Consider the following 27,683-nt stretch of genomic DNA (forward strand, 5'->3'; position numbering starts at 1 on the left):
GTTCTGGGCTTGGGTATATCTTTTAACTTATTTCTATCTTCTATTCTCTACTGTTAGGCTGAAGTGAGTTGCAAAAGCAGAAGGGGTTGGAGAAAAGTGTGCAGGGATGAGTGGTACCCACGGGCCAGGTCTGGGTTGGCTGAAAGAACACCATGGAGCGAGGCAGAGGGAAGACGGGAATCGAAACTCTCATTCCAATTATAATTACACTGAACTTGGATTCTACTGCTCAGCACTTTTAATTCAAAGATCTCTAAACACTTTGCAAATATTAACTAATTAAGACTCATAGGACCCCAGAGGTGCAGGTAACTATAATTATCCCCCTTCTGTACAGGAGGAAAGAGGACCAGAGTTTTTAATCAACTCATCCACTCTCTGTGGTTCCCCTGATAGAACAAGGTCAGAACCTGAGATTCCAAAGGAAAACTAGGCCTTCAACTACAGAGACCAGTTTCTTTTATCCCTCTGCATTATTTTCCCATTAGGTATATACTGCTTGGCTGAGAAGAATATAAACGACAACAACTCAAAAACAGAAAACTTCATATTCCTCAAAGAAAATACTTGGCAGTTGGCATCCATAAATAAGACGGCGGTGGGGGCCTAATGATCATGACAGATGCTCACCTACTTGCCTGAATGACCAACCAATTGAAACTAACAAATATTTTAGGAAATGAAATCTGATAATGCAGATGTTCCAAAGCTATGGAGGAAGTGCCTTTAAAAATGAAATTTTTAACCATAATGTATTTTACGTTCATGTGCAACCAATTATGCTTTCTACACAACACAGTCCCTCAAACCAGAGTACGCTCTGATCCCCTAGTATGCTCCACGGAGTTGTGACATTTGTAGACACAGAATGTCTTACTCAGAGTGCCAGAGAAACTGCTGGTTCTTACAGACCCAGAATAATACAGACACATAATTATCATGTAAAAAAGTATAGCCCCTTGAATTACTAATTTGATAGATAAATTACATACCACTTTTGATAGCAAGCATATAGCTCTGATGCTCTATTAACACCCTTTATTCCATTCCATCCTTGAAAAAAGCAAAAATCTTTCTACTGGCCAGAGACCTAAGTCACCCAGGGGTAAAGCAGGACCGTAGTCTCCAGTAGGATGGGGATGGGTCTTCTCTCTGATTTACAATTTGTACAGTACCTTGTATAAAGTAGGTTCCCACACAGGCTAAATGACTCTCTTCCCTTCGCGCTGGTAATATTTGTGTAGTATTTAGGGAGGTGAAATCAAAGTAAGAATGGTAAGTCTTAAAATGAGATGGAACAAGTTTTGGAATAAGGGTAGGAAATGCCTGGCACAAGGACCAGGTCTGGTCAGAGATCACCCAACCTGTCATTCCAATCCCAGGCACGGCTGTCACCATCCAAAGGTCCCTAAGTTCCTCTAACACTACTGCCCCAAGAAACCTACTCTTCTACTGTAACCAAGGAAGAACCCCTGAAAGCCAGAGCCACCCACAGCTGGCAGCTCATCTAAGCCCTGCCCCTCACCTTCGCCTCCTCTTCAGAGAGCAATCCCACCCAAACAATGCACGTCTCTGTAATAGAGTTTCCAGCACACACAGGTCACTGGCCTATCAAACGAATAGATGGATTCAAAATTTTGTTTTTTAAAATACATTTTTAACTCCTATTAAAAAATATTCTATTTATGTATTTATTTATTTTGAGAGAGCAAGTGTGCAAGCTCACGTGGGCAGGGGGAGGGTCAAGGGGGAAGGGAGAAGCTAGAGAATGCCAAGCAGACTCGTGCTGAGCGTGGAGCCTGATGCTGGGCTCAATCTCACGACCCTGGGCTCCATCTCACGACCCTGAGATCATGATCTGAGCTAGACTCTTATCTGGCTGAGCTAGCCAGGTGCCTCTTAAACTGCTGGTTTTTAGATCATAAGAACAAAATGGCAGTTAACACTCAATTAATAAAAAGCCTGACCTCTTTATTTAGGATTCCATTATCTTTATTATAAACAAATCTCACCTGAAATTCTAAAGTTCAGATTTAACAGTATTCTATTACTATTTTTCTTGACTTTTTTAAGTCTATCCTAAGTTATAGTTAATTAACATACAGCGTTATGTTAATTTCAACTGTAAAACATAGTGATTCAACAATTCCATACATCACCCGGTGCTCATCACAAGGGCACACCTTAACCCCTATCACCTGTTTAACCCATCCCCCATACCTCTTCCATCTGGTAACCATCAGTTTGTTCTCTGTAATGAAGAGTCTGTTTCTTGATTCGTTTCTCTCTCTCTTTTTTCCCCTTTGCTCATTTCTTTTGTTTCTAAAATTCCCTATATTAATGAAATCATATGGTATTTGTCACTCTTTGAACAATGTTCTAATTTTTAAATTGCAAAAAAACAATGCATTATCAAATTCCCATACATGGCAGACAGAAATCTTGATTTTCCATATGATCAAGGTTCCTTTAAGTTTCAATGGCCCAGTTTGTAAGGAAGGACCTGGAAAAAATAATTGAAACCTTGCTTCTCAAAGTGAGCTCCATGGGCCAGAAGCAATAGCATCACCTAGGAGCTTATAAGAAACGAAGAACCTCAGCTTCCTTTCCTCCATCCCACCCACCCTATCCACTAAAACAATCTGTACTTCCACAAGATTCACATATACTTCAAGGTGATTTGTATCCTTATTAAGGTTGAGGAACGCTGGATTGTAAATGACAGAGAGAAGGAAAGTTACTTAAGATAAGGAAATGAAAGGGTTAATTGGGTTCAACTTAAGTATCTGGTACATTCTGCGCTTACCTGCCGTCTCTCCTCATTGGTTCAACTCATTTTATTGGGACATTTATTATGTAGGAAAATATTTTTCCTTTTGTAATGATACTAAATAAGTCTGTGTTCCCTTTAGCTCTGTTGTCTTTTCCACTATTGTGTTTACACATACAGTGCAGGATGCCTATAAACATGATGGACTGAATGAGAATTTATATTGTATTACTGACCTGAATCTGGACTTCCACTCAATCACTAATTTCTATTTCCACGCTACAAAGCAAGTACAAGCATAATTGGCTTCCCGGATCACTTCCAAAGCCTAACATCATTCCCTCGATCAGAATCAGACTGGAAATGACACCGACGGCATTAGCAGGTGATAGATTTCCACACACATGAATATTCTTTTCAGCCAGATGTCTCTGGTGGTGAAACAGAGACAGAGGCAGGGAAAACTGACTCACTCACCACATGAAGATTTGTTTCTAAGCCTCTCCTACAACTAACCGATTAGCGAACTCCTACCACCTAACTCCTAAATAAAATTCGTAAAACAGCAGCAGTGGCAACAACAACAAAACCCTGAAACAGATCAAGCATCCAAATCCTCTAACCAACCCCAATTCATCTTTATGTCAGTAGGGTACACAGCAGGCAACCCGATTTCTCAGTCGGGTTCTGACAACTGGGATCATCTCCTTTAAGACTGGAGGAGGTTAAAGGGGGGGAGGGGAAGTCAGCTTTCTAAAGAAAAGCCTAAAAATTTTTGAGTCACTGGGATATCATCCGGGAGCTGATGGGGGTAGTTTCATCAACAGAACTGGAGATTGCTTCACTGTTTAGGTTTTTTTTTTTTTTTCAAAGGATTGCAAAGACAGCTAGTTCCCAAACACCCGAGTCACCGAGTCACCAGTACATATACAGATGAGTCACTCGGGAACTCTGATAGTGTTGCTGTTACATCACCTGCAAATGGGTGGGACTGAGAGGACACAGAACCCCCTTTCCCAGGTGCAGTCCTAAGTACTACTGGTTTCCACCTCGAGCCGCACACAGTACAGATGTGAGCACAGCTAAGGGACTGCCCCCTCCAGATGACAAACAGGGTGCACCTACTACCAGGTGGTGCTGTGAACCCACAGCAGAGCACGGCCTTCCCAGCTCCGGGATCCAGGAATAAGCATGCTCTGTACTTCACGGAAAGTGAAGAAGGGGGGTGCAAGAGGGGGGGTGTGACTGCACGCTTTGTCCCCAAGGGAGAACATACAGACACCCTTTCAAGCCAGAGGATAAGAGGAATCCCCCTTTAAAAAAAGTTTGCCACAAGGCCGACATGGAGAACAAACAAGCCAGAACAATTACAATTACAGACAAAGACCAAAAACAAGCAAGAGAGACGACTGCGGTCTCTCTGCTCAGAATTGGAAACTTCCAGTTGACAGGTGGCTGGAAAGGTGTTGCCGGGCCCCCTCCGAATTCCTGCGAGCAGGTGCTACGGCAATTCTGGCAGCTGTGAGCCCACGCCCAGCAGACACGTCTCCACACTAACACAGGCTTAGTGGGCCCGGAGCTGTTGGTGAAGGCCTGGCGGTCCCAGCGTTTCCACGGATGGAGCGCCTGAAATCCTCCACAGCCAGTGATTTCCCTCCCGCGGCTAGCCAGTCACCTGAGCGCATTCCATCACAGACTATCCGCTCACGAGAGCCATCGCAATCCAAACTGGAAGCCTTCGGGGGCACTACTGCCAAGGGGTCGAATGAGCCTGGGACACATGACTCCCACCTGGTGAAGACACCTCCCCCTAGACCAGACCCTATCCTCTGAACTGCATCGGAGAACACGGGTTCCTACAAAGCAAGGGGTGAAACACAGGTCGGGGAAGAAGCCGGACAGAGGGGGTGCCCCTGGAATGAGAGGGGCAGCCCCTTTAAAGCCCCACCAGGCAATCCTAAGGGAAAGACGTCCCACAAGGGGATGTCGGTAGCTCCCTGTTGCTCACCTTCATGAGACCATTTTCAGGGATCAGTGTGTTAAACTCTGCACGCCGCAGCCCTCCCTCTGGGATGCACAGTCACGCCATGAGGATGCGTGTGGGCAGCTGCCAAGACGTGTGTGGACGTGCAGCCCTTTCTGCAGAAACTCAACGTTCCAGGCCTTAACTAGGATTAACCTCCTGCGCACGTGGGGAAAACTGGTGCCTCTGCTGCACACATCCATTTGTCCTTCGGGCTATTTTTGCATCTAACTCTACAATTTTTTTCTTTTTTTTTTTTAAAGATTTTATTTATTCATGAGAGACAGACAGAGAGAGAGAGAGAGAGAGAGAGAGAGAGGCAGAGACACAGGCAGAGGGAAAAGCAGTCTCCATGCAGGGAGCCTGATGTGGGACTCGATCCCAGGGCTGAGGGCGGCACTAAACCGCTGAGCCACCCAGGGATCCCCTACAATTTCTTTTAATCACTTAAAAGAGCACAGGGATGTGCCCGTTCTTTGCAGCCTTATGCAGGAGCAAACACCATGCAGTTGGTTCTCCTGCCCACTGCCCTCCCGCATCCCCAGCTCTTCTCAGTGTCCCCGCTCACGTGAACAGCTCACGCCGGCCAGTTTCTGGGCCCTGTGCATAATGAGCCATGTGGACCCTGTTCCAGAAACTGGCCATGTTCCAGAGCTACTATAAAATACAAGGAAAATATTAACATCTCGGATGACAAAAGATCCATATGGCTGGTCAGAAAATATCCACATCGCTTAAGCCAATAGACTGTACCTTTATGGAAACACTCGATTCTGTTTCATGAGCATCGGGACTGTGAGAACATCTGTTTGTCTCCCTCCCTTTTCACTAAACATTGATTCCCACAGAATACATGCAAACTCAAACACCAACATATTTAATCTAAGCAACAGGATGAGGGATGTGTTTTTTATCTACATAGTGTCTGTAAGCAAACATAGCACTGGTGGTAGTGGCGGGTTGGGGGGGTTGTAGATTTTGGGAGAAGTTGTGGGCAGCTGGATAAATAACCTCTCTGTATTAAAAATGATTAAAGATAACAGCTAACATTTATAAGCTGCAAGATGGATACCCCAGTTATCCACAGCTTACAGCAAAGAAAGCTGATGCTCAGGATGCCTGGGTGGCTCAGTGGTTGAGCGTCTGCCTTCAGCTCAGGCCATGATCCCAGGGTCCCGGGATCAAGTCCGGCATCAGGCTCCCCACAGGGAGCCTGCTTCTCCCTCTGCCTATGTCTCTCAGGAATAAATAAAATCTTAAAAAAAAAAAGAAGAAAAGAAAACTGAGGCTCAGAGAGGTTCAATAAATTACTTAAAGACACACGGTAGAAATGGAATTTGAACCAGAGCTTGCATGCTTCTTTCCACATGGGGTCAGATGTGGATGGGATCTTATATTTTGAGGGAGGTCTACTTGGCAGAGACACCTTCAAACCCTAAGCATCAATTTCATATTTACTTAAGCAAAGTCCTCTATGATCATTCCTGATAAGCAGTTTATTGACACACTAATTCCACAAAAGTTGACTCTAACCCGAATATTCCTGTTTTACTATCTCTTCCCCATATTGAATCGTCAAGGTCTCAGCCCTACATGCCTACTTAATAGGGCATAGTGTCAACACAATGCACGGAGGTAATTTGTTTGAAATGTCAGAACATTTTCCTAGAAGATCTCATTGGGCCAGGAACAGAACCACGTGCTTTTTAGGTCACTAACCATAACTGGCAAATAGCCCCAACTCCACCTGAGTAAGAATGATTTCAATCAAGACCCAAGTGCCAAGGTGCCTAAGGAAACAACAACAACATAAAATCTTTCCTTTTAGTACCAACCTAATCCTCTCCAAGTCGAGACGCCTGGTTCCCTAGGCCACCCCACCTGTGACTCACGTCATACTCCCATTCTTCAAGAACAGAGCTGAGAGGCTGAGACGGAAGTGAAACAAAAAGTATGGCAGGACAACCTCAAATATATTAAGGAGTAGTTCATGCAACTAGTTATGACCACAAAGACAGGGGAACAGATGATCCAACACGGATGGAGCAGAGGACCCTCCGAGTGCGCCCACAAGAGAAATCAAGCCCAAAGAGCCAAAGGAACAAGGGTTGTGAAGACCTTACATGGGTTCCCTGCCTCCAAATGGGTGCCCAGAGGCCCGTGGGCTGAACAGCAAAGGCCAAGTGGACCCCCCAGCCACACTGAGTCGATACAACACATACACCGAAGAGGACATCCTGAACGTGTGTGGCAGGTTGGACGCATCATGGCACAAAAACCAGAATGCCACACTTCTGGCCCCCCGTCAGCCCGTGGATGACAGCAGACTTCTAGAGAGGCAGCTGCAAAGAGCCTGAGAATAGAACTGGAAATGCCTGTTGTGAAAGCCCTCACAGGTATTAACAAAAGAAAATGCGTCTTTATCAGCGGTGTGTCAGCTAAGCTTCTGGAGGGCCACCCTAAGCCTTGTGTGGGCCATCAGTCATCGCTGCAACTCCCCAGGTCAGCCAGGCCACACCCAGGACGAGGAGTGGCTTTCCCTTCTAAAGAGGCCCCATCAAAAATTCTATGAAAAAGAACCATTCCGCCACTTTTCTAGGCAAACTAAAGGGATTTTTTTTTTCCTAATTAAAGCACATGGTCTGTAGAGAAAAGTAAGACTAAGAATCAATCTTTTCAATGAGATTGGTAGAGTCATGTGAACGTGACCGGAAATGTATGCTTTTCAAAATGTGGAGATATTATCTGGGCTCTAAACCCCATGTTTTTCCACGATCCCCTATTTGTATGCTGCAGGGAACTGGCTGGCAACTTTACGGGAGAAGTGCAGCAATACTGCGGCACAGTTCGATGTTTACACTGTACGCCATCAGTTTTAATTTATCTTATAAAGTACTGATTATTCAATCACACATCTTCAGGAAAGCGCAAAATCATTCCTGAAAAGTGCAGTCCCTGGGGTGTGAAGGTTCTAAAGCCCAGCAAGGCTTCATCTGTGATTTGGGATGGATCTCAGGACCTAGAAACAAGGTTAACTTGCTACATCCCAGTAGTGACTAAAATCAAGAAGTCTGTTGGGTGCCATCTCAATTTCTGGTAAATTTCCTAGAAGAAACTGGGCAATGAAGACCTGAGTTCTGGGCATGCCTTTCCCACTTGTTATTAAGTTGATCCTATGAACTGGCTGATAATTGGCCATTTTTTAACCAACAAATTGGGCAAATTCATGGGTGAGCCAATCGGAGGAACCCTGCTGCCTCAGCTCTGTGAAGGGAGGATAAGAAATCTCACCTTCCCTGACTCACAGCCTCATGCCAATGGTCATCAACACATGGGAAAGGGCTTTGGAAACCATAAAGGGCAACTGTGCAAACAAATGTTGTTAGACATACCACCAGCCTGTGGGGTGACCAAAGCCAAACACAGGAGGAGCACAAGACCAAAAGTCTCGGAGACACTGAGATGGTCGGGGCGGTGGTGGAGAAGAGGAAATATCCAAAATAATCTCAAAGTGTAAACAGAAAACAAGAGCGGGCTGACGAAAACAGACGTGAAGAGGAAGACATGTGGTTAAATGACTCCAAGCGTGTTCATCTACAAATGAATATACTGCAAATTCCATAAGCCTAACAGGGAAATTAGGGAGATATGATATATACAGGAGCAAACTTTAAGGACACGGAGTTTAAAACACAAATGCAAGATCGATGTCAAATGAATGATCCAAGATGCTGGCCCTATCCCTTGTGATCAGTATAGGTGTCGGCAACAGGTGCCTGTCACACACAGGTAGGCCTCCAATCTTCCTCCGAAATTAGATGCAAACTTCAAACAGTCTGAAAATACTCCCTAAGGGAACTTTTACCCCAAATTTAGAGACTGAATGAAAAACCATGCTTTAAAAAAAAAAAAAAAAGACCCAAAAAACTCCCCTAAAACCAAAAAAACACAACCATCTTCTCATCTTCATATTTATTGTCATCTGGAAAGCAGATTTCCCATTAAATGGATGGTCAAGGCCACACCACGATGTTAAATTAATTATGAAAATCCAAGACTGGCATTCCACAGCCTCCTGAGGTACATTCATAGAGGCAGGGAATAACCACAGGAAGAAGTTCACTGGAGGTGCTCTACTCGGTACTGGCCCCTAGACACCTGGGGAGAAACCAGAAGGTTCAGAAAAAGTAAGAAAAGAACATCTTTCTTTTTGGTTAAAGAAGGCCCTGTGCAAGGTGCCTGGTTCCAGCTGAGTCTTAAGTAGTCTACATGGTGCCGTGCATTCTGGGATCACCTCTTAATGAAATGAATCTTGACTCTAGGCCATTCTGAGAAGTACCAATGCCTCTTTGGGCCAAATGCAATGTCCTCACCGCCAGCTTCATGTTTCACAGCAGACCGTGTTCCCTTACAGAAATTTCCCTAGGAGGTTTACTAACCTATAGTGTTTCAAGTTGGACTCTCTTCTTGCCTAAGAGCCATAAGCTATCTCTTATTAATGACACATTACATACATGTTAGTTAACGATTCGTTTATTTATTCAGCAAAGGTTATTAAAAACTTACCGAGTTTGGATGTATGTTGCTTAAGAGAGGTAATTTTCAAGGCTGCTTTATGTAAAGTGGGAATAATCAATTTGACAAACTTTTTTTTTAAAGTAAGCTCTACGCCCAACATAGAGCTTGAACACACAACCCCAAGATCAAGTGTCAAATACTCTACTCACTGGGCCAGCCAGGTGCCCCTTGACTGGGTAAACTCAATAAAGTCTTCAAGAGAGTAAGCCCTGAGTTTAAACTGTCACTGACTTTTAAGAATAACTAGAGAATCTGAGACCTACGGAGGTGGGAACACTTCCCAGCTGTCAGTAGCTTTCAAGGAAGTGTTTCCGTGTCACCCCAAATGGTCAGTTTCACACAGTTTATCAATTAGAGGTTCACAAGATCAAAAAACAGTTCTTTAAAGATGTTTATGGGAACATAGGGCCAATGAGGTAACACCTCCATGGTGGACATCGGGGTCGGGGATTCAGACTCGTGTCCCACCAGCAGAGCTCCGGTCGTATCGCTCAAGTGGAAGGTCATAACCAGCTGTGTTTCTGCCATCCTCTCTCGTGAAGAAGCTCAGCGGCAGACCACCATTATTCCATGAGGAAAGAAAATCCCACAAGTATTTTTAAAGCTCCATTTCCGCCTCTTCTCCTTTCAGGGACACAAAGGTCATCATCCATCCTTCTGTGGCTAGGTTATCCTCTAAAGCCTTTCATTGGGGTCGAGGCGTCAAACTTACAGCTTAAGAGGACTGTGACTTAGCCTTCTCCTAACATTTGCTTTTTAACCTTTTGCTCCTTAACAATCTCTAAGCAGATGCCAGGGACGCCCCGATGAGTGAGGCAGGGTCCCTGCCTCTGGGGACTTCGCTGTTAGAGAGAAGGGATGGGGAACTGGTTGGACACAGAACAAACCAACAACTACAGTTGACTGTAGAACACGCTGTCATGGACACGTGCCCAAGGGCAGCTCCAAAAGAGGGAGGGAGAGGGAGGAGGGGTGACAGAGAAGGAGGCTGTTGACTTAGGTTTATGTTCAGTATAAATCATATTCTGTAGAGCAGAAGGCGACTTTATCTGATCTGTTTAACCTCTTAGCACCTAGAAGCCATAAAGAGAAGTGCCCATGGAGAGTTCAATGTTGGTGAGCTCCTGGGACATGGAAGCTGGAAATCAAGACTCGTTTATGGGCACCTCCATTCACGTGCTTGCCTAGCTGAACATGACAACGCTGGTCTTTCCCACACGTGAAGGAAATGCTGATTTATTTAGCAAGTACCTCTGGCACCACCTACTATGTATATGCCCACCTGTCAGCTACGTGCTATGGGAACTAAGACAACACAAGACACATAGGTTTTGCTTTCAAAGGGCTTACAATTTTAGTTGTAGAATTAAGACTAAAATGGACAATGTTGCTGAACCACTGTATTATGCCTGTAACTGTAGGTAACACCGTATGTTAACTAATTGGAATTAAAATAAAACGTAGAAAGACTGAAATACATGGGGAGACAAAAGCTAACTGGTAACTCAGCTGTTTTGGGAGAAGGACCCTAACTCATTCAACTTTGAAAAAAAAAATTATTGTTTATTCAACTTCCTACTTATTAGTACGTATATAGGGTCACCATACCTCCTCGCTTCAGGATTCTGAATTGAGAACAGAACAGAAGCAAATTGCCAAGAGGGAATCAAAAATACAGAGTCAACCTCATGTTAGCAAAGCTGGGCTGGGAAACACGGTGGGCACAGGTCTTGGCAGGGCCCGAAGAAGCCTGCCCTGCACTTACTGCTTACTGCATAATGGCTGGACCGGCAAGAACCTACACATTTGGATGTGGTGGTCCCACAGAGCAGGAGAGCGGTGGGCTCGATTTCAGCACAGAAGGTCCGTTGCTTTGATGTACATAGAGTATACACTCCAGGAGAGGAGAGATTCAGGAAGGGCCCCCTGACCAGATTATTCACCACTTCTCACAGAAAGGAGCAAGTAATGGGGATGAGAGCAGACCCAGCATGCTTCTCTGATCCGACCCTTCTCTTGTGTGCATTTTACACATTGACAAGGGCAAGTGCCCTTGTAGAAGCACAGGATGGGGAGGGGGGAGTATTTCCCTCAACATTACTCAAGGCATGGAGAATTTAGGCAACTTGCCCAAGATCGCAGCTCTAGTGAGGGGCAGACCTGGAATCCAGCTCCATCACTCCAGCTGGGTCTTCAAGAATGAGCAGGATTTAGATGGATGGGGCGGGGGTGGGGGGGGGGAGAAAGTCGTTAATAAACAAACTAGACTCCAAAGAGTACAGCAAAAGAGTCTTGGTCTCTCTCGTCAACTTCGGTACCAAGTGAAGCAAATGTAGGCATGAGGCGTGTTAATAAAGTTTTTAATTGTCTTGATAATCAGTCACAAATGGTGCTACGTAGGCCTGGAAAGTGCCAACAGCAACAACAGTGACTGAAGGACTCATGAAGCCCTCCCTACGCCAAGCACCACCGCGAGCACTTTACGCGTTTTAAAGCACTGAATCCTTACCACCACCCCGCGGAGAGGCTGAGGCACAGTGTACGCGACAGGCACGCGGTCACACCTGTAGGAAGTGGTGGGCCTGGACTCCAACTTGATCACTGAGCTGGGGAAGAGTGTCCCAGCGCGTCTGCTCTCAACGAAGTCTCAGGGGAAATATCTCTGGAGTCAGAGACTGTCTTCAGCAGACCTCCCATCTCAAAGCCTCTAAACTCCTGATTATTTACAAGGCCACAAATCCCTTCTAACCATGTGCTAATCCACGTATTTGAGCAATGAAGTAAATGATAAGTCTCTCTAAAGACAGGATATTCAATTTATTTGGCTTTTCGTTCAGCAATTCTTAAGCTTTCCTGCATGTGGAAGTTTCTAACCATATGTCCGGGCTCTGTCCCAAACCGATGGATCTCAAGGACTAGTACCTGATATCTCTGTATTGGGTGGTTTTTTTTTTACAGTTTCAAAAGTAATTCTGATGATCATCAGGTGTGAGGATCCCGCTCTGGTATGTTCTCCAATGGTTCACTTACCCGGATCCTCGGCTTTAAGTAAAATTTTAATGAAGAAGCTCAAGCTCAAAAAATTCATTTAGGGCAGCCCGGGTAGCTCAGTGGTTTAGCACCGTCCTTGGCCCAGGGCGCGATCCTGGAGATCCGGGATCGAGTCCCACATTAGGCTCCCTGCATGGAGCCTGCTTCTCCCTCTGCCTGTGTCTCTGCCTCTCTCTCTCATATGAATAAATAAATAAAATATTTTTTAAAAAATCACTTATTCTGTTTCTCTCTTCAAGAGTTTTCTTCTTAAAAAATAAAAAAGGAAACTAAAATTAAAAACTCTTTAAAACAATCTTTTAAAATCTTCCCATCATCATTTTCCTCCTTGGCATGCAGAAGGTCGCCAATCTCTGCTCTACAGCATGGACACTAGGCCAAGGCGACGCGATTGGCCTACACCTGTGCCAGACACTCACATTGATGTGCTAAGGGTGAAATATGGTTTCTTACCTGAATACCATGGGTTATGGTGGTGGACAGACATGATGGAAGAGGACTAGGTCAGGAGCAGTCACTGAGTTGTAATCCCGGCTCTTGGATCAAATTATTTCACTACTCTGAGCTTCAGTTTCCCCATCTGTTATATGGGAATAATGTCCGCTCAATCATTTTCAAAGGGTTATTTGTAGGATCAAAGGAAATGAGACATGGGAATGTGTTTTTAAAATATGAAACAAGATTTTGGACACGATTATTACTGTGTGCAGTCTTGTCTACATATGACATAAGCCAAGAAAACCATGTAGGAACGTTAACTGAATTTTGGTCTAATACTGATGCTTACTGCATTAGGGCGAGTTTTCACATCCTCTTATGGTGCTTGGAATAGCGATGGTGCGAGTTCCCCTAGATTTTTACATGCGAATGACTCTAAAGAACAATCAGAGGCTCTAGGATGATAAAGGCTTCCAACTTTTAAGAAAGTCATTGTCAAGAACGTGAGAACTAGAAAAACACACTGATATTTTAGGAAAAGCATTTTAAAATGAATTTTGTTAATGACCAATTTTAATGATCAATAAAATCCTTAAGGTCATCCCTCATTGCTTTTCAGCCATTATACATCTATGATTATTTCTAAAAACTATGCAATGGGGAAAATGTCATGTACAAGTATCTCCTTGATTAAGGAATGCTCCGAACAAGCAGATGAATACAACTCTCAATGCAAGAGAATGAATGGCTAAGGAATGGGCAGGAGGATAGTCCTTTTCATGGAAAAAAAAGAAGGAAGATTTAGGACTTTGGGATTTCTATGTGCTGACTTTTACCTGGAAAACTCATTTCCCATCTGGGTTTTGCAGAGCAGAGTGTCAAGGGGTCTCTTGCAAGGGACAAAATTGAGGTCAAAGGGGCAGGACACTGATGTTCTCACCTGCAGTTCAATTAGAACAGCTCTGCTTACTGTTGTCTTACAGATGCCGATTCCTAGATGTGGTTTTGTAAGGGGGGAAAAAGCCAGTTCTACAATTTACTTATTAATATTTATATCACTGATTTTGAGGTTAGTGGACATGTGTCTCTCTCTGTCTGAGTCCGTCTCAAAACACGAAGCATGGGGTGTTCTCTGGCACCGTTTATTCACTGCTTACTCTCGCCGCCCTGCTCAGGAGCGAAGGAGAAGGCTGGGCACGTGGCTGTGAGCTTGGCATATGAGAAGGAAAGTGGGACCTATCACCCCCCTCTCGATCCACTTCCTGATTTTTCTGAAATTCACAGAACTACATGAAAATCCGCTTCCTTGTTATATATCAAGAAGTTAAACAATCCTTTCTGAGCCGATGGTGCCAAACTGCTCTTAGTTATATCGGCGTATTTACATGATCCATGAACACCACATATGGACTCGTACTTCTACCGCATATTTGAGCAAAAACACCTCCTGACTTCACCATGAAAGGAGATCCCATGGATTGAAAAGTGGTTTTCAGTAAACGCTAAAGAGACACATTACTAAATTTAAACCTGTTACCGACTAATCTTTAAAGGCAAGATAGTACTCACTACGCTGAGTTTTCCATCTTTCCCTTATTCAGCAGAACCATGAAACCAGCTTCCAGTAAATGGAAGCATTCTCACAATTTAAATTTATATACATACAGCATTTATAAACACTGTCAAATGAAAGACACATTCCTGAATACTAAGAGGCCCAAACATGTCCTTGTATGTAAGGGAAAAAATCCATCACAAAGTCAGTGGAAATGAACCAGCATCTTTGGTGCAGAAGTCCTACTGTGGCTTCTACCAGCAACTGGCACAGAGATTTCCTCGCGGAATACCCTCAAGTAGCAAAATGAGAAGACCACGACTAATAAGCACTTTTGTCTCTACCTGCATACAAAATGACACCCGAAAGTCAAGTGATAAAAAAGATCAACTCTTAAAAGAGGAGGAAGTCATTTTAAAATGTTACAGCCCAGAGCTAAAAATACAGCATGGAGAGGAAGTCAGAGAATTTGCTCAGATTTTTTTCTGTCTAAGGACCAGGCCTCTCTTGAAGTGAGTATATGAAGAGGTAACCAAGCTTTATAGGGGAAAATCAATGGATTTCTCAAGCACCTAGGGCGGATGGATCCGTTCAGGGAAGAGAAACCCCTTCTAGCCCAGTGTCTGGCACCCACTGGGTGCTCGGCGAATGCCTGGTGAATTCAGGAGTCAAACAGTCATCGCTGTGGATAATACTCCTACTTTCTTTTTTTTTTTTTAATTTATTTTTTATTGGTGTTCAATTTGCCAACATATAGAATAACACCCAGTGCTCATTCCATCAAGTGAATACTCCCACTTTTTAAAAAGAAATGCTTTGAAACAGGAGAAAACATACACACAGCAACATAAACTACAAAATGTGTGAGGTCCTAAAGGGGACGTAAATAGTAAACCCATACACGCTGACTATAGGATACTTGAAAGGAGTCTGAGAGATGGGTCATAAAGAATAAATATTCATGAGTATGGGAGTGGGCCATGCACCCCCATTGTCTAAACTTGCATTTTAATGACAATATCCATGTTGGTTAATCTCCAACTAGTCTACACAAGAGCAAAATAAGTTATAAAAAAGAAATTTTATGTTGAAACCCGGTTTCCCCTGGGGTTGAGGAAGGGGTCCACTTCTTTGACCTATTATATTTAAAGAGAGAAACTTTGGAAAACCGTCCTATTTGAAGAGCTCTTGGTTCCCAGAAGGAGGAGGTGAATGTTCAAGGGTTTTTTTTAGCCCCGCTGTTGAACTCTCTAGAAAATCCAAATGTCAAAAGTTAATTTGTTAAGCAATTTGGGCATCTGAATCTGATCAGCTCTTTTTAGAAACATTCTGTTTAGTCTGATCTAGAGGAAAAAAGAACTACTTTTTGGAATCCATACGAAAGTAGGGAAAAAGTGCAGCATTTTGTAAAAATATGAGAAGCCTTTCTGATACTCCATGAAGCTGCAAAGGTAGAGGATTAAAAAAGCAAAGACAGGTAATTGTCATCATTGGGATTGTACGTTAAGTGAAAACGGGGAGCTCACTTTCCGATATGGTCCGTGCGTCTGAAAACTTGGGTACTCCTGGCCCCGTATACCGCACCCCAACCTCCACACTGGCATGCACCCTTTCCACAAGGTTTTCTTTTTTCTTTTTTTTTTTTTTCCCACAAGGTTTTCAACCTGCTTAAGCATCTATACCTGGAACTGACCCCTATCCCTAAAAAGCCTCTTTTTTTGTTAGATCATAAATCCGCCTGATGAAGCGCTTTGTATGCACTAAGCAAGCATTCAGCATCTGCCGAATTAAATGGCACTGAGCACACCTGCAGACACTGGAGGGCACCCACATTATCTCACAGTCCCGGAGCTGCTCTCTGGGGTGACAGGAAACCAACCCACTCCCTCCTCCCCATGTGAAGACCGTCCTGTAAATAAGGAGGTCCCCAAACCTGCTGCCAAGGCCCCGGCGGGCATGGGGCATGGGCCATGGGCCATAGGAACATCCTTTCTCTTGGGGCCTTCTCTTGGGGCCTCAGAGCTCTTCCTGAGCCAGCACTGCAGGTGGCCAGGATCATGTGATGGGGTTGCTGAGACACCGAACCCCACCGGCCTTTCCAGCCTAAGTTTTTCTCTCCTGGCCATGCATTCCAAGTCGCCTCCACCGTTCCTCACATGCAATGACTTCAGAGGCCCCGTGCCTCCGTGTCCCCGGGCTCTCAGTATGGGAAAGCAGCTTGAGTCCCTCGAAGATGACATTCCACGCAGAGTCTATCCGAGAGCGGAGGAGAGTCCCTGGCTTCCCCAGGTGAGCGCTCCGCTTGCGGGGGTGCAGACCCACGCGGGAGCGGCTGTGCTCCTGCCCGGGGCCACCCCGCCGGTCACACGCACCTGCGGGTACGTCAGCACACCTAGGTTGCCTTTCTACAGTCGTCCCCCCAAACCTTTGCCCAACTCCCTATTCTAGCCTATGGTCATAGGATGGATTTTAACCGAATCATACTATTTTACATCCAAGTAAATGTAAACGATGCAAAGTCTATGATTCAACAGTGTCTTCTGGCTCTGTGTTTCCATGTGGTAAGCGGAGCGTCTGTGCCCTTAGAGACGTCATCAGCCAACATGTTACTGCGGATGCGCTTTCCCAGTGGGGCGTGGGAGCCCGCACCTTTGACGTTTGGTCGAGGAATGTGGCCTGGGCCTCTGCCCAGCATCCCTTCCAGCAGCGCGAAGCAAATTCCTTGACCTCCAGATCCCGTAGGATGTAAAAGAAATTTATCTGTGTTGAAAAACACTCCCCGTAATTCAAGAAATAAACAAACACGTGAACAGATAAGAGAAACTTGTCTGATTTGGGCAGAGTCTCAGTTTTCAAAAACAGAGGAAGGCAGAAAGAGCATCGGAAAATGCAGCAAATGCTGATGCCAGCAGCTCCAAGACCAAGACTGATTGGACACAATCTCGTGTGGCAAAAGTTGTATTTTTTAAAGATTTTATTTATTTATTCATGAGAGACACACAGAGAGAGGCAGAGACACAGGCAGAGGGAGAAGCAGGCTCCATGCAGGAAGCCCCATGAGAGAGAGACTTGATCCCAACACCCTGGGGTCATGACCTGAGCCAAAGGCAGCCGCTCCACCACTGAGCCCCCCAGGGCTCCCCAAAATCCTATTCAATGAGTTTCCTTTTTCTTCCTCCTCTTTTTTTAGTACTTTTTTCCCCCTGAAAAGTAGTTTTCTGCACCCGATCGTTCGTTTGCATGACACAAAATACAGAAAATATATGACTTTGGTTATCTGCTTACTGCAAGAAATTAGCACTTACTTAACATATACTGTTAAAAAAAATATACACACGCACATGTGCACGGGTTTCCACTCCCTGGAACACAGTCACTGACATCCAAAACTTGGAAAACATTTAGACAAAAACCCACCAGTAAGTTTCCAGTTGCTACTGCCTAAACCAACTCTAACATTTCCTATGTTCCAAACGTGATTGATTTTATGAAAGAAGAAAATTATGCATAAGAAATTTCAGAACTAAGCCAAGTAAAGGACATCAACAATAGGTACCCCCCCCAAAAAAAAGCAGCACTACACTTACTACTTCCAACTTCTACTTCTCTACCAGCAAAACAAGTAAACATTTTCCCGCAATTATGAGGTTTCTTCATTGTCTACACAGCTCGTCAGAATCTGAAGCAACTATTAATCCACCTATTTGTTCTTTCAACAGCGTTTGTCAAAGGGCCCCCTCTGCTACCAGCGCGGCTTTGGAGGCTATTGTGGGAGCACGCGAAAGTGAACTAAACAGAGATTTTTGTCATCAAAGAATTTTAAGCTAATTTATAATTATCGGTTCCTGGCTCCACTACTATTACTTGGTGCTGGCTCAGATTCTATCTTTATCTAGTCCAAGGCTGAGGCAGCTCTTATAAATTTCCTTCTCCTTGTCTCTTTCCCCCCTTTACTTTCTTGGTGTTTAAAGTCTTGTTACATATCTGATCCTTTATTTTATTCTTAATTTTTCTCAAACCATTAAAGTCAAAATTGGATCTTAGATCAAAGACATTCTTAAGGTCTCTCTACTCAATTTATTTGGTGTTACTGTGTCTCGGAGAGTGCAATGAATTGCCTGTAGCAAGTGAATAAAATCAGAACCTTTGTACTCGATGCTTCGATACATATTATTAAAAATAATAAATGTCAAAAAAATATTGAAAGCCAGCCTTTATTCCTGGCAGGCTGTTCTACATTTGGCTACTATATTAAAATGCTAAAATGACTTGCTGTACCCATTGAGCTGTGGATCTGCCAGTTTTAATATCTCATGGACAATCCCAAATGCATAATAAATCTCTCCCCCTGCGGCCCCCCTACCCCCCGCCAAATCTGAAGAGGGTGGCGAGCCAATCCTAGTAGCTGGGGAGACTTACAAGTAACTGTAGCCTGAAAAGAAATGGCTCATATGGCAAATTAAGCCATTTGGCTTGGTAAAGCTGGTGATTTTGTTCTCTAGGTGGCACTATTACTTCAACTTTTGACGCGTTGCTTCAATTTCTTGAAAATGCCGCTTTATCTTTTTTTTTTTTGAATTTCCGTAGTATAAATCTTAATTTTATATACACTAGTTGAAATTAAATGACAGACTGTCTTCCAGTTTCATTTTAATAAGCCGGTTTGAAGTTGAATGATTTTTTTTTTTTAATCACGATTTTACATGTCCTTGGTTATATTGTCTTAGAATTAAGGACTCTCCCTTTGCCCGCCCTCTTCCCTCTAAATATGCAGAGGCACGTCAAAAACACAGAAGGTGGTCATAAAGCTTCAGTCAGACCAAAGGAATCAAGATGAAAGCACATTTAAGAGCTACTAGGTTCTGTGAGCTTTCAAAATCAGGACATTACTACCATGACAACCAATGAAAAGTTCTTTCAAGTGAACCTTTGGGGGAAAACTGCATAGCATTTGTTACTCTCTGGGCTCTCTGGAAATGAACTTTTGCTAGATTATGGCTGTCCCTGAAGCTTGTAAACTGACTCTGCTTCCCCCCCGCCCCCCGCCCCCAGTCACTCTCCTGGGTCCCGCACCCGGCCCCCCCCAATTCATTTAATGGAACCCATCCTCAAACTTCAGACAACGTACCAACGAGACATCAACCGCTTCTTAGCGTCTAGCAAATCTGGTCAGATTTGGTGAACCAAGAGCCTAAGCGCCCCAGGGTTTGAACTTGAACAGGAGTACCTGCATCTAAAGGAAAGCTTCCATACCTCTTACCGCATGTTTTCCTACTGAGCCGAGAATACCTTCCTGTCGCGCTTGGGGAACACACCGTTTTCCCACTCCCTTACCCCCCACCCCCCAAAGTTTTTCAGAAATCAATATATTGGTGAGCTTCATTGTTTCATGTCTGTCATGAAGAATGACTCCATATATTTAATAATTGGGTCTATGCCTCTCCTAAGGCTTTGGTAAAAGTGTTCTAGAAAGCCAGAGATGCGTTTAAGTATAAAATTATTTAGGACTGAACAATTCTATGCCTTCAATGCCTTGAAGAGGGCTTTGAGGATCCATATGCCTAGGCTTAAAAATACCAAAATTTTCCTCTGTTTCCTAGGGTTAAGCCCCACATACAAATGACATACGGATTTCATTTGCCAACATCATTTCTTGCTTAACATTACTCCATACTAAACGGAGTAAATGGATGCAGAAGGGTAACCAATAAGTTTGCTCACTCACTTTTGAAGCCCATCTGGGTATGTTATTCATCCTAGTAAAGACAATTTATCACAACGCAACTTAATGTGATTCTTGTTCAAATGCCTTCTTCCTCCACTGAGCAGCCAGCAGTAAAACCTAGAATTCCCCCTGAATTCTCTTCTCCATTCCTCTTTAAAATGCAATTCACAGCTTGAGATTACAGAGCTTGCCAGAGGCTGAATGGCTGCTCTCGATGGCTGAGAGTCCTTCAATTAAGCAGCAATTTTGCAATTAGTGGAAACTGAGTGCTCCATAACAATCGTTTGAAAACAAGTTGAGAAAAGTTAGCAATTACCCTATTAAAGGGACATATTCACTTGCATTTGGCTGAGCTGGCCCCCTCACACAAATTGCAATCTTCCATACTGGGAGATGGCAGTTGAAAAGGATGTTTCAACCATTAAAATAAATTTGGTATTATAGGCATCGAAATGGGAGTGCCTTTCATTCTAAAAGATGCTCAGAGTTTAGCAATCATACAATTTCCATGCTCTCTGCTTTCATTCACAAAGTCGAAAATTGTTCTCTCTACTCTGGGACTAACTGCCTAGATCTTAAAATGCTAATGAACTGCGTGCACATGACCTTTCCACTGTGTACATCTCCAATATTCCTGAAGCTTGGTTGAGGAGTAAGCCCGTGACTGAGACCCAAAGCTGCTGGCCGTGACTCTACCTGGATATAGAGCATGAAGCTCTGGGTGCCGTGTGAAGGGAGGTCTGGGGGCAGGGGGATAGTTACAGAACATTTTAAAGACAAAGGTAAAAAAAAAAAAAAAATGTTAACAGAGCTCTCTGCTATATCGGGTGGGCGTGCCCAGCTTGCTGTGTGTGCTGAGCTACAAGCCAGAGCTATTTATGTTTGAAAGAAATGGGATTATCAATCATCTGCATTTTTGACTACTGAAAAGTAAGATTCCAGGAAGAAGGGAATAGCTTACATTCTAATGGTGCCCCTATTAACAGGAAACCAAAAGACTTGAAGCCAGGATTTTAGAAATTTGCATTTACAGGATTTCCCCCCCTCCTGGTAAATCACAATGAACCAGCAATATCCCAGCACCTCCCCACCCCACCACTCTGGCCATTAGGAGCTTTAGACAATTCATTCACTTAGTATAAATGAATCATTTGCTTTTTAGGCAAAGGATCATTTTCTTGGTTCCTCTCATTCGAAAGTAAAAGTTACACTTATTGAAAAGACATCCTAAAAGAGATTTCCTTAATGCTTTATTCCGTGGATGCTTAAAATGTTGACCTACTTTATACCTTAAATAACCTTACATATCACCTTAAAATAAACATGATTTCCAGTTACTAATTCAGTTCTGAATGGGCTATGAATGGCTCCAAAGGCATGTGGAAAATCACGCTGTTATTTTGCTTTTAAAAAAAAATGTGATGTCTAAGTGTGGATGCAATGTTCTAGTGCTTCAAAACATGTACGTAAGTCTTGTTTATCTGGAAATAATTTCTTTCTGCTTATATCATTTATAAATAGAAAACGTTCTGTAATAACTTAAAATAGCACTACCTACATAACAATTCTCCTATCAAAATACTCATTACCAGTCTGTATTTACCAACATTTTTTTTTAATCACATTTTGCAAAATAACGTCAAAGAAAAAAAGACAACGACCTTATGGCCCTGGAATTCCAGTCATGGTGACCAACATGTTTTAAATTCCAGGAAAAGTCACGGTTACGTTTCAACAAGTGTCTCTTTCCTTTCTCTCACCTCTGCTGCTAACCCAGAGGTGAACTTCACGAGAGAAAAATCATAAGGTGTTTGTAGAAACAGGGAACAGGAGTTAAGGAGTGTCTTAAAGGGGTGCAGGTCCCTGGGCCAAAACTTTGCACTCTCGGTGCAACGTGTGACAACGTGTGATGAGATCTACTACGGGTAACAACATGGAGCACCGCAAGCCGTTATCTCAGAAACTTCAACTTGAAAGTGATAGTGTTTTGCAGGAGGTAACCATGGAGGGTTCCCATGGTCAGATGAAGTCTGTAAGTATACCCCAGTAAGTAAAACTGTAAAGAAAAAAAAAAAAAAGGTATAGAACCAAAATGGCTTTTAACCTTATAATAAACACATAGACTCATAAATCTCTGGGTAAAAATAGAGAAGGAGCATTTTCCAGGAAGCAGAGCCAGTGTGAAGATCTTACTTAATAGCCTACCACGTTTTTATGCATTTCAGAAACAACAACAATATTCCCAATTAGACACCGGTTTGCTTTAAAACATAATTGCACTGGGGGCATTAATAAACATCCAGAAATAGGATTTTCTTTGCTTCTGGCCACGGACATTCCTACATTCTTGTCCAAAAACTGCCCCCTGGCTCCCCCTGACATCGGGCAGTAAGGGTCAGGGACCCTGAGGACCGCGAAACGAGCCCTGGGGGCCCTAACCCGCCGCCCACCCTCGGCCCTCGTGACCCCCGCGCGGGGCGCCCGACAGGGGCCACGAGCCACGCGCGTCCGGGTCGGGTCGGGTCGGGTCGGGAGCCAGCAGCATCCTCAACAGGTGTCCCCCGGCGCCCGCAGGGGTCGCGAAGAGCCAGCCCGCCCCCCCCCCCCGCCCCCCGGCTCCAGCGGCTGCTCGGGGAGCTCGGCCGGCAGAGGGCGCCCCCGGCCTTCCCTAGCCCCGAGCGCCGGCCCCCTCCGCCCCGCGCCCCGCGCCCCGCGCCCCGCCGGCATCCTCCGGCATCCTCGGTCCCCGGCCCGCCCCCCAGGCCTCCGTCCCCGGCGCTGCCCCGGCCCGGCCCCCCCTGCGGCCCGCGGGCATCCTCGGTCCCCGGCCCGCCCCCCAGGCCTCCGTCCCCGCCCGTGCCCCCCGCGCCCCGCGCGCATCCTCCTCCTCGGCCCCCGCCCCGCGCGCATCCTCCGGCCGCCGCGCCCCCCAGGCCTGGCTCGGTCGCCCGGGCACAGCCCACCCGTCCGCTCCTCCCGCCTGGGCGTCCCCGAAGCCCCCCCCACCCCGTCGGGACGCCCCGTCCGGTTCCCAGGCCTGCGCGCCCCGCAAGGTGCTCCGGGAGGCGCGGGGCGGGGCAGCGCGGGCGCAGCCGCAGCCGCGGGAGGAGCTCAAGTTTTCCGACGGGCACGGACCGGCGCGGGGCAGCCCGGGGGGCGCAGGGGGCGGCCGGGCCGGAGCCCCGGGGGGCGGGGGCGGGGACCCCGAGATCCGCGCGGGGCAGCCCGGGGGGCGCAGGGGGCGCAGGGGGCGGCGCGGCTGCAGCCCGGAGGGCGGGGACCCCGAGATCCGCGCGGGGCGGCCCGGGGGGCGCAGGGGGCGGCCGGGCCGGAGCCCCGGGGCAGCGGGAGCGGGGGGACCCCCAGATCCGCGCGGGGCAGCCCGTGGGGCGCAGGTGGTGGCGCGGGGCCCGGCTGCAGCCCCGGGGCGCGGGGGGCGCGGGGGGCTCGGGGGGCGCGGGGTCCCGGCCGGCTCCCGGGAGGCACCGGTGTCCCGGACCCCCGCGCCCGCCCGCCCGCCCGCCCGCGCCCGCGCCCGGGGAGGGGAGGGGAGGGGAGGGGAGGGGAGGGCAGGGCTCCGGGTCCCGCCGGGCTGCGGCCCCACTCCGCGGCCTCCGGGTGGGGTCCCGGCCGCGGCGGCGACGAAGGCGGCTCCCGCGTCCTCCCGCAACTTGGGGGCCCCCCGGCCAACTTTCCCGCGGCCCGCGGCGCCCGCCCGTCGCCTACCTCGGGGCCCACTCGCAGCCCGCGGGTCCCCGGCGGGGTCACATCGTCGCCCGGCTCCTGGCCCCCGCGCGCAGCCCCGGCCCCCGTGGGCCCCGCCGGCCGCCGGCCCCGCAGCAGCGCTCGCAGCCGCCGTGCGGGCGTCTCATCCACGCGGGGCGCGGGCGCGGGGCCGGGAGCTCCAGCCTGCGCCGCCCGCTCCGCCGCTCGGGATTTAGCTCCTCGGGCGGGCGCCGATTGGTCCAGCGGCGCCGCCCCCGCCCCGCCCGCCCCGCCCCGCCCCGCCCGCCCGCCCCGCCCCGCCCCGCCCCGCCCCGCCCCGCCCCGCCGCCGACTCCCGTGCGGGGCGGACGCTTAAAGGGGACGGCGCGCCTTTCCGCCGCGCGGGCTCGGCCCCGGGCTCCCGCGCCCCCCGCCCCCGCCCCCGCCCCGGGACGCCGCGCCCGCCGCGGGGAGGGGAGGGGAGGGGAGGGGAGGGGCCGGGCCAGGGTCGTGCCCGCCTGCCGCGCGCCCCGGCCCTTCGCAGCCCCGCAGCCGGGTGGGCGGCGAGATGCCCCCCGCGCCCCTCCCGCCCCCGCCCCCGCCCCCCGCGCCCCTCCCGCCCCTCCCGCCCCCGCCCCCGCCCCCGCCCCGCGGACCCGCCGACGCCGGCGCGCAGGGAGGCGGGGAGGCGGCGCGGCCCGGGTTCGCGCGCGGAGCCGCAGGTAGCGGGACCCACCTTGGCCGCCGCCGCTCGTCCACGCGGGCATCAAGGCGGCGGCTCGCGGGGTCCCGGCCGCCGAGTCCCGGCCGCCGCGGCCCGTCTCCGGGTGTCCGCGCGCCCGCCGGCCGGGGGAAGTCGGGGCGCGAGCGGGCCCGGGCCTGGCGCGGGTCACAGGACACCTGCGCTGCCTCGAAAGAGACACGCCGGTGCGCGAATTAGCAGAATCAGAAGCGAGCGCGTTCAGAGCGATCCATCTTTTTTTTATTAGGAGGGTCCGTCGCGGGGCACCGCGCCGCTCTGCAGGGCTGTCCGCGCCCCGCCCCCCAAGCAAACTTGCACGCGCGCGCGCCCCGCGCCTTCGCTGCCCCATCCCGGGCCGCCACGCCGGCGGCGCAGCCCCGTCCCCGCGCGCCCTGCGCCCCCCCGCGCCCCCCCCCCGCGCCCCCCCCCCGCGCCCTCCCCTCCCCTCCCCTCCCCTCCCCTCCCCCCGGCGCGGGGCAGCCCCGGGGCGCAGGCGGCCGCACCCGCACGCAGAACTTCGCGGGCGAGGCCCCCGGGGACGACCGCGGCCAACCCTCCACCTCGGTTCCCGTCCTAAAGCTCAGTCCTCCTCCCGTCAGTTCAGCCGATTGGCAGCTGCTGGGAAGGACCTCAAAACACAGACGGAGGGCCCGGACCTCCCGGACCTCCCGGACCTCCCGCGGGCTCACGAAGGTCCTCTGGGTGCAGCTGAAGCGCTGGTTCCCCTCCTAAATTGGTGATTTTTAGGAGGGGTGGGGCCGGGTCTAGGAATGAGCATTGCAACCAGCACCTCGGGGATTCCAGATGCAGAAAACCCGAGGTCACCCTCTGAGAAACCCTCAAGGGATGAATCAGTGGGTGTCAGAGGAATCCCCCCCCCCCATTTGGTAGGCAGCTTTATGAGTCTGTGCATTCTTCTCTAATCTCAAAGGGATCTGGCCCACTAATTGCTAAGACTCCTTGCTGCAAGAATTTCCCTAAACACTCTCGCATTAATTTGGGGAAAGGGGAAGATTTATAAACAGTTTCCTTTCCTGGACCCTCTTGTGGTCATCAAGAATGCGGTGTTGAACCCAGTATGTAATAATATTATATCTAAGGGTTTGCAGTTGACAAAATGAGTTCACTTACATCAGCTGTTTTAGAGCGTCCAAAGACTAGTGACAGAAGCGGTTATTATTTTATAAGCGAAGAACCTGAGGCTCAGTGCCACGAAACAGTTTGCCCAAATCCAAATCCGCACAGCTAAATAAATGCCAGAGACAAGGCTTGAATGAACTCGGGAACTCTGGCTGGAAATACCCCCGCCTCCCCGTCCCTCAAAACAGACAAAGCTCTCTGTCCCTTAGTGGAAGTGCTGTCAGGAGGAGTCCGCAAATTGTTGGACTGAATAGTCAAATTGTTTAAAAAAGGGGGAAAAAAGCACGTTCTTCGAGTGTCACACAGTTAGCTTTGCACCTCTATCAACTTGACAGGAAACATGACCCGAACCAAGTACCCTGCACCCCAGATGATGAAGTTGAGGGCGAGGTGTGTCATGCGCGTGGAACTGGCAGGCGAGCCACAAGCAATCAATGTCAGGGGGCATGAGGCTGGGCTGGGCCAACCCAGAGAACCCCTGTATGGATTACCTGGGGTGGAGGCTGAATGCAGACACAGTTTCTTTTAATTCTGCAAAACATTTTAAGAGACTAGATTCGTAAATTAAACACACACGCGTACACACAAATCGTGTACTGCCTTCTAAAGTACTGCAGGAATCCTACCCTAAACTTTGAAAAAATAACTTTACGCTAATTTCAAACCCATGCTTACTTTCCAACTTTAAATTTGCTTGAAAATGAGCTACTTCCTCAGGTTTTTAAGCTCAATTGTAATTTACTTCCTGCGGGGGGGGGGGGGGGGGGGGGGAGGAATACCTACCCAAAGTCAAGAATCTTAGCATTCCCGGTGCTGCTCACTGGGAAGTTATGGCGAATCCTCTACCTGCCCAATCCACGTTGCCACATCAGCATTTTTGCTGAAGGAAAAAGTGTTCTCGTTTCCGAGACTCTGATCGTGGTCTATGGCCAATGTTCTTATTCCTACTCTCCCTTGACGTTATGCAAATAAATGTGTGTATCTCTACCTTCCAGTGTGTGGTGCAGTTTTACTGAGGAAAAGACAGAGGAGTCAGAAATGGCAGGACTATTTCGAAATAAAAGAAGACCAATGCCAATTCAGATAAACCCTTTGATGAATCAGACCTCTTGACATTTCTGAGCATTTTGAAACGTTCTGATTTGTGATGCCACTGTTACCAAAACAATAAAAGACGAGACTTAAGATACTTGCTTATTTGCCTTAAAAGTACACCTTGCATTCAAAAACAATGAAGCTAAAAGAAGCCAAGGTTGTACTAGTGTGTGGCATGGAATTCTGAATAATTCTTGTATTTGTTTAGTTCGGGTAGCGTATGGAGACGGTTCCAGATCAAGCTTTTTACGAGATTATTTTCCTATTACGATCAAGGGTGATGCTGAGGATGTAGAGCCAACTTTCTGATTCTCTCTAAACATTAGTCTCTCGGGTGATTGATATGTTAGGAACAGTTTCCAGATTCATGATCTGAACATTTTCTTAATCACCCAAAGGAGGAAAGATTTGACTCCTTGAAAAGAAAATGCTCCCTATTTCCCCATTAATTTTGAATTACCTAAAATCTTTGTTTTTGGTTTTGGGTCAGTTCTATTCTAGCCCAATGTTCTAGAAGAACAAAGGTCAGGAAGAAATGCAAACTCCCATCTATTCTTATCAGGAAACATAAACTAATCCTCATTACCCAAGCGGGGACAGAGGCGGTAGACTCAGATTTGACATTGACGTATTTTTTCTATTAATAATTTTAATTGGCTGAGGTCAACTCTACTATCGTTGTAAGCATTTTATGTTTGATTATGTTTATTTAGGTTTCCTAGTTACTCCTGCCCTAAATCCTCCTTGCAACAAAATAAATAAATAAGTTGTCTAGAATCCAATGAATTGACCTCAAAAACTGCTGAAAATCTTAGTAATTAGCATAGGGGAAATAATAAGTAAACAGAAAACTCTCCTGCT

The 27,683-nt window shown here is 47.4% G+C and overlaps 1 protein-coding gene across 4 annotated transcripts in view; it reads right to left on the minus strand.

Moving 5' to 3' along the window:
• The window catches only part of BDNF (brain derived neurotrophic factor), a 51,908-nt gene that overhangs the window by 7,899 nt on the left and 16,326 nt on the right, over positions 1-27,683 (minus strand). Inside the window, exon 1 of one of the 4 annotated variants that reach the window (XM_025459818.3) lies at positions 23,867-23,981. The exons of the other annotated variants lie outside the window; for them this stretch is intronic. The gene's annotated coding sequence lies outside the window, so the exon portion shown is untranslated. Of the gene's footprint in view, positions 1-23,866; positions 23,982-27,683 lie in introns of those variants that run through there. 4 annotated transcript variants of the gene reach the window in all.

The sequence above is a fragment of the Canis lupus genome, chromosome 21, assembly GCF_003254725.2.
Source record: "Canis lupus dingo isolate Sandy chromosome 21, ASM325472v2, whole genome shotgun sequence".
In the NCBI taxonomy this organism is placed as follows: domain Eukaryota; kingdom Metazoa; phylum Chordata; class Mammalia; order Carnivora; family Canidae; genus Canis; species Canis lupus.